We start from the raw sequence: 12,764 nt of genomic DNA, 5'->3' as shown, positions 1-12,764 counted from the left end.
TGGCAGGAGTGCTCAGAACAAAACGGCCTCTGCACCTGCACCCCCAGAGAGATGTGTTCTACAGAAGTGTGGAGAACCACCTCTTTGTACAAATGCAGCTGCCCAGGATGAGCCAAGAGGAATCAAAGTGTATTTGCATTAGGCTATAGTGGCTCAAAGCACTACAGATCTCTTTGTGCTGCCCAAGAGAGCTGCACAACCTCTCTGCTCTCAGCCTGACAGCAAGAGCGAGAATTTGGAAGAAGGCTCATGGTTGTAATTCATTACTGCTTTCACAAGGAAACAGGGGACAGAGTCCAGGCTAAGGCAAAATATCTGTCTGCTGCTGTACCATCTCCACAAATGGGGGAGCTCCCTGAGAAAACAGAAGTACAAATACATTTGAGGTTATTTGCAGCCCTTTGCCTTTTGCCCTCGGTGGCAAGAGCTGTCCACTGACCCTGGGGAAGTGCTGCCAGCAAACAAGGACTGCTGAAAGCCTCTGTCCTTCAGCATGGGCACCACCTCATGACTGATGTGCCAAGGCAGGGATTAAAATAGAAGATGTGAGAATACACTCATACAGAACAGAAACAGCAATAGCAAGCACAAAACAAGGAAATAATGTGCCCTAAAAAAATAATCAAATTATGGAATGGAACCCCTGACATCCCAAATACCCAGCATGCATTCCATCCAGAGAGCAATGCTGCACTGAATCCCCTTGACTCCATTGGACTGGCAGAAACACGTCAAGGTGTCAGAATCCTCACAACATATTTCCCAATTTTTGGGGATCCAGAGTCATCTATATCCTTGAAAAAAAACAAATCTCAGAACTTCCTGCATATCTTCATTTTCCAGTTGTTTTTGCAGATTTTTTAAATTCTGAGCTTGGGCAAGAAGTGTGGTTACACAACTTGAGCACACAATTAGCAAAGTGATGTTCTGCCAGATCCTTATGACATTGTGTAAACTTGTCACAGGAAATCAAAATAGTCATCACTGGCTCTATCATTGCTGCAGGGTGGGATTTTTAAAGTCATGTGAAAAATACTGTGTTCTACCCTCCAGAGGGCATCTTCTAAACCTCAGCACTCACAGCTCACTGAGGGCAGCCCCTCCAGCCCCAATGAGACCCCAAAGAGGAGATGCTGGTTTCTTCCAGCCTTGCAGAAATAAACCACAGCTGTGAGTTGCAAGTCAGTGTACACATTATGTAATGCAAATGGCTAAAACCTTCTAGCTGAGAAACTAGTTTTTTACTTTTTCTTATCAGAAAAACAGGAGTTACTAAAGAGCTTCTAAATTTTAAAAGGTTACAAAGGAAAGTGCTTCACATGGTGTAAAAGCAGTCATTAACAAAAGCAGTCTTTTACAAAAGCAGTCTTACAAAAAAGCCACTCATGCTTAGAGAACAAGCTCACAGACAAGCACCACACTTAGCATTAGCAGAAATATTAGGTGGAGATGGGCACTGGTAGACCTCTCACCAGGGCTTGAGAACAGCAAGACTGCATCTATATTGAATGCTTAGATGAGAGTTCATGTGAACTTAATTCAGTTGCCTGAAACTTATGGGCCACAGCAGCAAAGAGCCTGCTTGGGCTAACTCGCTTTCTGACAAAGCTGCATGCAGCTGTTGATGTGCCCCACGAGGCTGTCAGCTCATCTGCAAGCTGGCAAGGTGATCAGATGAATGAAGGGTCTGGACCAGAACAACAAAGTGGTCATCCATGTTGTCACCAAGGTGAATAAAGAAAGGATTTTTTTGCAAGCATGGCAGCTCACTGCCTGCCACTGAAGGACTGCTCTCAATTTTATACCTGTATCTCACAGGTCTTGTCTACAGGATATCCTCAAAGCAGTTTCACTCACTCTGCCCTGGATGGAGATTTGCACTTGCATATGTGCATCTTTCCCTTACACCACAGGATGTCCAAGGGCATCTTAAACATTGGGCAATACCCTAGTGTTTGTGTTCACCTTCTGTACTGACAGTCAGCTGGAGATACAAGCACTTAGAAATTCAGTCAGCAACATGGCAAATGATGGCTTGTGCAAATCAGGTTACTTTCTACAACTGATTTCCACGTGGAAAAGCATCAACATGGAAAGATATTCTCATATAATGCTGTCTCTTACTGAGTCTCCGGTCTCAAGTTTTGGAGCATTATTCCCTGAAGACCAAAGCACTAACACTGGAATGAAAGTGGGAACAGCCCAAAGAGGTCAGTGTGTAGATGCCATTTTACTGCCCCCAGGCTTTGGAAATGTCTATGAACATATTCATGGCCTCAGTTTCATTATTTCTGCAAGAAATACTTATCCAGCAAAACAAACATAACATCTCTTCATCTCTGCTGCAATGTCTGTACAAAAGATCATTTTTCAAAGAATGTGGAAATGCTACCTCAAAGAAACTCAGTGAGTATTCTGTCTGATACTGTAGGATTTCTAGCTGGGTTTCACAAGATCATGTCTCATCTATTTCACCCTGTATCTAATTCCTCATACTCAGAAAAAGTTCATTATTCTCCCAAGCCAACCTCTAATTCCCCTCTTATAGCAGCCCATGTTCTCTGCGTAAACCTCTGCTCAAGGGAGAAAATCTAGAACTGCTGCAAAGGGGAAAGAACAGAAGGAAGGGGGCAACACCACAACATTTTCTGAGAGGTGAGCAAAACAGAAATAAAACAGCTCTTCAACTTAAATGGCATTCCATTGTGTTTCCCATATTCCCTGTGGACAGACATGGGAAAGGCTGTTCCATAAAATTTGTAGCTGTGCACTGTCGCTGATGCCTTTTCTTGGTCTTAAAATCAAGAGTCAAACACGGTTAGAAGGGAAAAAGGGATTTTACCATGGTATTTATTTTAAGGATCCTTAGGTGCACCACGTCCAGGTCGAATGCACTGAAATGCACACCACAATGCACCCCCAAAAGATCTGGCATAACATTATAGGTCTTACTAATTAGCATATCTATCAAAAATTCCCCAGTGAGAGGCTTGAATGAGCCCCCCCTCCCCAAGGAACCTTCCCCTGACTGGTTCTATCTTCATTTACAGAATGTGTTCTGGAGAGGACCTTGGCGTCTGGGGCACACTGATCCCTAGCTATGAAGCTTCTAAAATGTTTAGTCTCTTAGCTGAACAAACAAGTGCAAGAATGTAGGCAAAAAGCACTAAGAGTACAGAAGTTGTAAAAAGGTATAAAAGGGATAGAAAAGAAAAGGCAAAAATCATCATGGCATCATTACCACCACCCTTCAGTTCTTCAGATAATGAACAGCAAGAGTTTATGCACTGAATCCCTCATCTCACACTGATCTTACAGACACAGCTTCAGCTGTCTGTGTTCTGATGAAATCTGGAGTTTTAAGAACTTTAAGTGGTACTATTCACTAGACATTTTTTCCCCTCAAAATCTTCCTGAAAACAAAGCACAAGAGAAATCTTTCACCCCTACATGGCAGACAAAAATTTACTATCAGGATGGAGTGGGAGGAAAATACACCTTGAACTTAATTTAATAATTCAGAGAGTTGTTTTTCCTCCCTATACGCCCCCCATGAGAAGGGGTATTGAAGACACCTGTAAGCACAAAAGGCAGTCTGAATGGCTTCAATACTGAGCTGTTCTGACACATCCTGTGGCAATAAGAAAAGTGAACCATAAAACATCTTATATATGCTGTCCCTCACCGGGCTGTCTGAGGACAGGGGTGGCAGTGCCACTGGCATAGCACAGTGGTGGCAGGCAGCCCTACTTACAGCCAGGCACCTGTCACTTGTACTCTGCTTCACCATGGATCCCAGGCCCCTGCCTCCTCCCAGGCTGCCACTGCGGAGCTGAAAGAGGTGTGGGATTGAACAGCAGAGTCAAGGCTTTGAGAAGAGGGGTTGTATGAGCATGGACGAGTCTGTGAAACAGCAACACCTGTGGAGAAAAACAATTTATGTCCAAGGATTGGACAAGCAGATCCAGCTGCTTTTTAGAATGAACAAAGTCAGGCATTACTTCTGTTATGCAGAATTTTCTGTTTCCTTGAGTTTAATTAACAATAGGAAGTATTTGGAGCATCAGTAGTAAGACTAAGGACTTCATCAGGTTGGGGAGTGTGGGGGTGTGTGCAAGTCTGATCAAGGCAACTTCAGGGCAGCAGGAAGCAGAACTAGCCACTGCTTCTGAAAATATGTTCAAGATGTTTTGCCCTGGATTAGGCACAGTTCAGGGTATTCAGCTCTGAAATGCACATCCACTGCTTGCACCACCAAGAAGACTCAGCACAAACCTTTTTTGCTGAGTTTCAGCCCTCTTGCTTGTACTTCATTGTCAGGTTTTTGCGTGCTAGCTCAAGGACAGGCCGGAGGTCCAGCCGCACCCGACTGCCCTGCGGCAGGCACACACACACAGAAGCGCAGCCAGACGAGGGTGCGCTCCTCACCCGAGGGGGCTGTCCCTGAACAGGGTGTGAAGGCACGCAGGCAGAGACAAAAAACAAAAGAGAGAGGGGACTCTCCGTGTAATTTCTGCGCAGAAGGTTTATTGAAGGGAGACAATGGGGGCGTGAGATGGAGAGCCAAGGATCTGAAAAGGGTCCAGGGATTTTATAGTGGGGATTGGAAAGGCGGGGGATAAGGGATACGGCAAATGGGATACTTGACAGGAGGCAGGGCTGTGTGCAAGGGAACCAATGGAAATAACACAAAGGAGGGATTTAGGGAAGGAACCAATGGGGCACAGAGGAACAAAGAACTTTCTAGAACTGATACATATTAAACTTGGAAAATGAATATACACAACCTCATACATAAAGCAAGAAGGGAAAAACATTAACCAATCAGGGGAAAACATGGAAACAGCAGAACAAAGGAATCATGGGTTTTCAGCATGGCTGCAAAGTTACATGCTAAACTTGGGTAGCTGACTACCACAGCTGGTTGTCTGAGGTCTCCTCAGGAGACAGAGTGGCCGGAGCTACCTGCACCACCACACTTCACGGTAATGGGCTGGAGCCAAGGAGGGAAACCCCAGTTCAACACCTTCCTTCGTTTTCAGGACATGGCCTCATCACTTCTTCAGCCACAGGTTACCTGGAAATTAACTTAAAGCTTTTCACTTTTGAGAAGCCACAATGGATATCCCCACTGAGTACCCAGCAATGGCTCAGACAGACAGAAGCATGACTACACGCCTGCCCCAGCACAATCACAGCATAAACACATTCCCCTGAAAAAAAAAACATCCCTTCTGCCAGGGCCTGGAATGCTCAAAAAGTGGGTTTCATCTATCACACAGTGAAGACCCAAAATTATGAAGGAACTAAGTCCCAGGTTCCATGCTTGAGCAGCACCTTATGAGCAAAAGAGGGGACTGGAACCAACCAGAAACACTGCATGCAGGCATCTTCACTCAGTGCTCAGCCACCTCACCTCATCATGAAGGGTGGGTGGGAAGGCAACCACCACTTGCACAGCACCCTGCTTTCCAAATCAGCCTCCAAGGGAGAAGGAAACACCATCTGAATGAAGAGTTTGAGCTGGTCTGTCCCAGAAGAGAGCCACTCATCCTCGGTGGTACTGACTGCAGTAGAGAGCACCACCTGCACCACAGCAAGGAGCCTGCAGCAGCCACCATTGGAAGACCACCGATGGGTGAATGCAGGGGAGGGATGGCAGGGTTTTGGCCACATTCTCTTGTTCTGCTTCATCAACCTGGCCCACGGTTCATGGCTGGACCACGAGCATCACTGCACATGAGCTTGCACCACCACTTTATCCTACAGATGGTGTCTGTCACATGGCAGTGTGAGACCACAGTCTCCCATTTGCAGTTGCCACCTAAATTACTCCCCGCCACTGTTCAAGTCATTCAGCAAATTAACTCTTGGTGCCTATAGGCACTGGAGCACTGGAGTGAGAGATGGATGCTGAGGTCTGAGACTGTGAACAAGACCAGATTTGGAATCGCTGAAACATCGCCCAGCAAAATGTGCTGGATACTGCATCTGTGCTTAGTTATGTGAGAAATGCTACTTCTGGAGTGCTGTCAAACAGGAGGGACAACAGAGCTGTGAGGCATTTGTACCCCATAGCTGAACAATTATTCTAGATAAAAGACAGGAAAAAATACCTGTCATTTCATACAACCAGCTCTGCTCTGATCAGATGGTGGTGTACCTGCAAGCATACCTAGAGTTCAGGAGGCAGCAGCTTGTGCCACATCTGATTTCACCAATATTATCAGCAACATCTGTCTGCAGCAAGGAAGCTGCATACAGGGTGTGTATTGCCTGCCTACAGGCTTTGGATGCTCCCTGGGAACCATCTCCCAGAAGCTGACCCAAGTCATGGAAAGTGCATGGGAGAAAGGCTCTGTTCGAGGCCACTGGAAATAACACTTGGCAACTGCAGGAGCCATCTGCTGTGCTGGGCTTTCTTGCCTGGGGAGGGGAGGTCCAGTAATGTGTGTACATAAGGCAACTACTAGAAATTGAAATTTTCCTTTACGGGTTCCACAGACTTATTTCAATTTACTTCCAGACAGTTTGCTGGTAGATCTCAGCTTCCTGAATGAGGTAACACGTTGCTGAAAACACTGAAGATAGGAAGATAAGATCCTGCCTGACAGAAAAAAAAAAGATAGAAAAAGCTTTAAAAAGAACAGTACGAAGCAATAGGATCCTTGATAAACAATGATAACTACTAACAAACAAGTCTGATAATTATCAATCAAAGTAAGTCACCTTGTTTGATTAAAACAGGACCTGAAAGCCACCTCACTGGGAAGAGGTGAAGGGAACTGGGTGTACCCCCAACATGTGCTCCTTCCCCAGTGTACCCATTCCCAGCTCAAACTCACTGCCTCTATGCAGAAAGTGGTGTTTCTTGGTCTCTGCTGTTTCCTCCAGGGCCTCTCATGGGACAAATTTCCTTTCTCTGCAGAATTTGAACCTGTCAGCCTTGCCCACGATTAGCAGAAGTTTCCATGGGGCACAGATCTGTGGTTCGTGGCTGTGTACAGCTGTTTTGCAGGCAAGAGTTGGCGTGCACAAGTCCTTCCCACAAGTGCTTTGTCCCCAGCCTGGCACGCTTGTGGAAAGGGAGCCAGGCACACTGCATTGGTGTCTGGCTTTCTGTCAGACACAGAGTGAGAAAAAGAGCAAGAATGGCATATCTCATCTTATTTAGGACAGTTCATGTAGCACATTAACACCAAGGGCAGACATGAACAAAGCCCAGGAGGGAAAAAGGATTTTCTTTCCTGCAATGTACATTTTTCACATCATAAAGGCCCCGTGCCATATGAATGTTAATCCTGCAAACCTACAATGTGTGAATGACCTTACAACTCCAAAGAGGCTTTTTGGGTGACTTAATTCAATTAAGATGTGGAATCACACAATAACTAGCAAAATTCCTCCAGCTCTACCGAAGGCAGATTTCACCAGTAGGGAGCACCAACAGACAAAGTTTTTCAGAGCTTTTCTGTGATGAAATCAAACTACAAAATATAAACTACAAAATGCATTTAACAATGATACAATAAGTATTTTAAATTGCAATTTTTTATAACTACCCACTGAGAAACTAGATGAATCAGAAGTAATGGGGCAAGAGATTTTAGTTTATTTGATCACTAGGCAAGGCCTGTAAATTCACACCTACCAAGAGCTCTGCTGATTCATCTCTGCAATTCACGGATAATTTTTTTGAAGTTTCTGTATGATTGGTAACTTTATCATCACAAAAAACCCACGAATACTAGGCGATGAAGGAGTCTTTCTGTACCAGAGATGAACTTTCTAAGTCAAATCCAAAATACATTACAGAGCCAAGAGAACAAACAGCTTGTTTCTTTCTGTGGCAAATCAAGATCAGAGGTGCCTGTCAGTGTTTGGCAGTGACTCAGAGGCAGACAAAGAAAATTCAGAGCTGTAGCTCAAACCCCAGTCCACACAGCAGAACTGATTGACCAGAGACGGTTGTTAACAGCTCACCTGTACACCTTCAGTTCCCCTTCCTCTTGCTAGGACCACAAGTCCTCCTTATACTCTCTTTCTCTCAGAGTTGGACAAAAAAACATCAGCATTGCTGTAAATGCCTATGCAGAGTGAGGTGACATTAAGGATGTGTCAGACTGCTCTGGCTGTTCTGGTTTTATCTGTATGCTCCATCAGCCAGGTTGCACCAGGGTGTTCAGGAGCCTCACAATAACAAAATGAAGGCAAAGGCTCAAGTCAGCAGAAATTTGACTAGTAAATGGCTTTGTGGATAGAGATCAAAGCATATAATTGATTGTTAAAAGTAATATTTCACATCTTCAGTTTCCGACACCAGAAGATGGGATTAGACTTGATGATTCAAGGATTCAGGAACCACTCAAGTTGCAGGTCTTCCTAGTCTTCATATTCCCCAACAACCAGGATGTGCACCAATTGAAATGCAACCCTGGCACACCTCACACCAATTCCCACAAAACAGAGGAGGTTCAAATGGAGGCTGTTCTATAGCCACTGTTCATAGGGGATCTCCTCTGTTTGGAGGCATGGCTGCAAGGACGTTTTCCAAACAAACATACTTGTGGCATAGCTGTGAAAAGATGCATGATGCAGAGCTCTACAGACCTGATGCAGTGGATGATGGCACACTGAGCACTCTTATGGAAGCTGCAGTGGTTATTTCATAGAAACTAGCCTGCATTCATCAATGGGCTACCATGATTTGCAGTTGGATTAAGGCTCTCACCTTCATCAGTGGTATGTTATTTCTTACCTTGTCCTTCCCAACAGTCACATCACTGTAGTGAATGTGCTCTAAATATCACGAGAAAGTGTAATTCAACTCAGTAGGAAAGCTTCTGCTCACTTGTACATTGCAGTGACACTTAAGGTGACATTCCTGATCCCATATAGAGGGACAGCTTCAGTGCTATGGTGCTGCTGGGCTGGCCAGGGGTGCCAATGCCCAGCTGAGGACTCCTTAGTCCACCCGAGCACTGTGGGTTTGAGGGAAATGGGAACGGAAGAAGAAGTTGGGCAGCTGAGGGCAAATTAAACTGAGAACAGTAGGTACACACCTGATTTATGCTTGATACTCTGCAAATCTGGATAGGAAAAATCATACAGAGGGTGAAAGCCTTGAGGGTTTCTGGGCGTTGTATGGACTGTACAAAGCAGAAATGAAACAATGCCATATGTTGGTAGAAGATGCTTCCCTTTTAGTATTAGAACTACTAAATCCTGTCTTAGGATCCTGATTTCTGACCTCCCTTTATACTCATACCACCCATCTAAATGTCTGCTCTCCACAGTGCTTGTGAGCCACACTCTCAGTGGAACAAACAGTCAAAATTTGGTGTCAGGCAGAAGTGCATGAAATGAGCCCTGAGCTGTAAGGGGTCCCAAGGTCTCTGTTGCAACTCTGATGTGCTTTCACCAGGGATATTTCTGAGCAGATCTAAAAGTCAAACCATGGCTCTTGTCGGTTGAGATGCAAATGGTTAACATCAGGGCTCATGAATGCTGTTGGTCTGGAAAGATTTTGCTCTGGCTGGTACATCTGTGACCGAGCCTATACATTGCAGGACATTGCTAGCTACTAAAGAGCTGAAGATCAGCTTCAGCTTTGCACAGAGCCTATCTGTGTCTGACAGCACTGCCTGCCCTGCAAGGCCCTAGAGCCAGCAAACACAGCTTCAGCCAACAGGGGAGTGAACTGCCCAGGTGCATGCACAGGCTGCTGACCTCTGCTCATTTGCACTCATGTCCTGAAATCCCCCTCTATGCATCAAAAACCCTGCTTCCAGTGATTCTGACCATCAGCTACCAGCGTCTGCTCATACTCAGCCTTCTTCAAACAAAGCATTATATGGATCCTACTGCATTTTTCCGAGGACACAGACTTCCCTTTACTGCAATCATCCCCATGGGAAGAAGGAAGATGGACTAAGCCCTCTCTGCCATAGCTTTTGGCTTTCCTGGACCACCCCATTCCCCTGTCCCAGCAGCAGCAGCAGGATCTGGTCCTGGAGACAGGCTATGTTTGTAGACATCAGCTGCAGCAGGACAGTGCTGTTTGTCCAGGCTCCAGCACTGCTGAACCTGCATTTTGAGAAAGGCCCAGGAGAACAGGAGGTAGCCCTGACCTGGTACTAATGAACTCAGTCACAACTGCATAGCTATAAAGCTGTTTCAACATCATTCAGCTCAGCTGAGATATTTTTGTTTCATGCTGGTGCAAGTGGGAAATGTTAAACTCTAATGTGCTTGCAGTGATTGACAGGCTCACAAGGGGATCCAAAGATATCCCACTATCTATCTGAGACAGCTTTTGAAATCAAGCTTACAGTAGTCAATCCTTCTTTAGAGACTTAACGAGTTTAACAATCATCCCAGTAGACCGACACTCACTTTACAAAAATAAACCCAGAAGGCAGGGAGTGAATTCAGGTAGGTTTCAGCCCCCTAAGCAAGCCCTACCAAAGATGAAAGATGGTTTCTGGTGTACCTGTTCTGCAGAAAAACAGGAGACTTGAGGTATTTCTGTAGTTACACGTGTGCCCTTCTCTGGAAGCAGTGGCTACTTTCATACCTCAGCACAATAAAGGAAATGTGAGAGGCATCTGTGCTTTGTTTATAGCTCCATTAGCCTTTCTTGAACTGTAAATTACTTGGCAGAGACTGAGACAAAAGGGAAAGGCAGGGCTGGGTTGCAAAGGAAAAGTTTGAAGTTCACAGGTAATTCAAGTCTTTCAGATTTTACTGCCTAAAGTTATAGTTCCTTTGAAAAGTTACTGCATAATTATAAAACTCATTACAAGAAATCAGCACATTTAGTACATGTTTAATTGTAGAACAGACTACTGTAAAACACTTTTGCATATATTTTCTTTATAACCTTTCAGCTCTGATAATTTTCAGTGGCAGTCTTCACTCTTCTCTCTTTCTTACTCTTCATCAGTCAGTGAATAAACGAACGGGTTTAGGCTCTGCCTAGCACACTTGAAATTTTCAGAGAGAAGGGAGTTGGGAGCAATAAACTGTATTCCCATTTTTAGCCTCCTGATTTAACCACAATGACAACACTAAGAGAACATAAAGGCACAGCCTGTGAGGACCAGCAGCAGGAGGCACAGTGCTATAATGGCATCTGGAACATTATCAGTAGCGCAGTTGTGAGTAATTGCATTAATTGCCTTTAATTACACTCTGTGACCTGAAGCAGGCTGCTTCCAAGAAACATGACACAATACCAATCACGATGGGTTTAGAAAGTAACTTGAACAAGTATGTGGTTAGATCGTTCTAATGAGAACTGCAGCTGGAATGACAGGCGTGTGCATGCTGTATTTGTGTGCCTGTTTTACAGGTCACCCACAACAGAAGTAGAGGTTCCTCTAAGTAGCAGATTTTTCTTCATAGAGTGAACCCTATACAAAGGGCAGATCTGGAAATTATGCTCTGCTTTTCTTTTCCTGGGACTAAATATGACCTCTTTCTTCTGCCATTAGTGTCCCTATCCCTGTAGAAAAGCTTTAGAGATGGCAGGTTTCACCACAGTTCCTGCTGGATAGTAACATCTTTGCCTTGTGCACAATGCAAGTGGTCAATGACCACAGCTTTCCACAAATCCTGAAAGGATTCTTTTTCTCAAAGTCAGCTTTGCCCCCTTTTTAGTTGCAGTTCTGCAAACATGAATAAATGTTTACATGTATGAATTTTTGTGTTGATGCACATCTGTTCAGTGCTGGCCAGAACTTTCCAATGAAAGCCAAATGTCAATGGAGGAATTGCATTAGAAAGGCATTTTCTAAGCTCTCTACACAAGTCTTGGGATGGACTGAAACTCCCAGTCCAACACCCCAGCAGAGCTGGGATGGTTGCAGGTCCACGTGCCTCAGTGCAGGCAGACAGGCTCTCAAGGCGAGTCTGCTTGTGGAGTCACCATTACTGTTTCTCTGTCACTCTCATGTCCTACAGTGGGATGGAGCTGCTGGTGTTGCCATGCCACCTTTGTATCAGCCACCTGCAATTATGGGAGCTGCACTCTTCTCCATGACTCAGAATGTTTTATTCATGATCTGTTTATGGTAAGACAAAGCACAGGGAACTCTGATGATACTGGAACTCATTTGCATGCTAATGGCAAGGGTTTCAGCTGTGAGTCCCTAACTCTCATGCTTTACACTGACATTGCATGCTTGAAGGAGAGTTGCATTCTGAACCTGCTGCATGTGCATTTATCTGCATGTGACCTGCATGCAGAGTGGAGCTGGCAGTGTAAGTTTGATGTGCATGCCTCTATGCAAGGATAACTGCATGCATGACTCCTTGAACACCTGTATGAAGACGGGGAGAAAATTATACGCTATTATACGTCTTATGGTTCAGGCAGACCCTCAGGCTGACCCAGCTCCCAGCTTGGCTACATCTGAGCTGTGCTGTAAAGCCTTCCATACACAGGAAAATAAAGGGGGATCTATAGTATGCCTGCATGATCTACTCATGCAGCTATTTCCTCTGCAACAGACATGGGTGGAAACCCCTACAGTTAGACTGATGAAGAGGGAAAACCAACTTCTGCCTTGCCCCTCACTGTGAATATTCATGCAGTCACAGGCTGTCCCTTCCCCTGCCCAAGGTGTCAGTAGATCCTCAGTGAGTCATTTTTGAGTGTCTGATCTTCATCCTTACCTGTATTGACACATTTTGAGGTGTTCAAGGCGTGGATCCAGTAGGTCATACTGTGATTTTGTTGTCTTACCACCACACAATTCTTG

The sequence above is a fragment of the Corvus hawaiiensis genome, chromosome Z, assembly GCF_020740725.1.
Source record: "Corvus hawaiiensis isolate bCorHaw1 chromosome Z, bCorHaw1.pri.cur, whole genome shotgun sequence".
Classification (NCBI taxonomy): domain Eukaryota; kingdom Metazoa; phylum Chordata; class Aves; order Passeriformes; family Corvidae; genus Corvus; species Corvus hawaiiensis.
Note: the sequence above shows the minus strand (reverse complement) of the source record.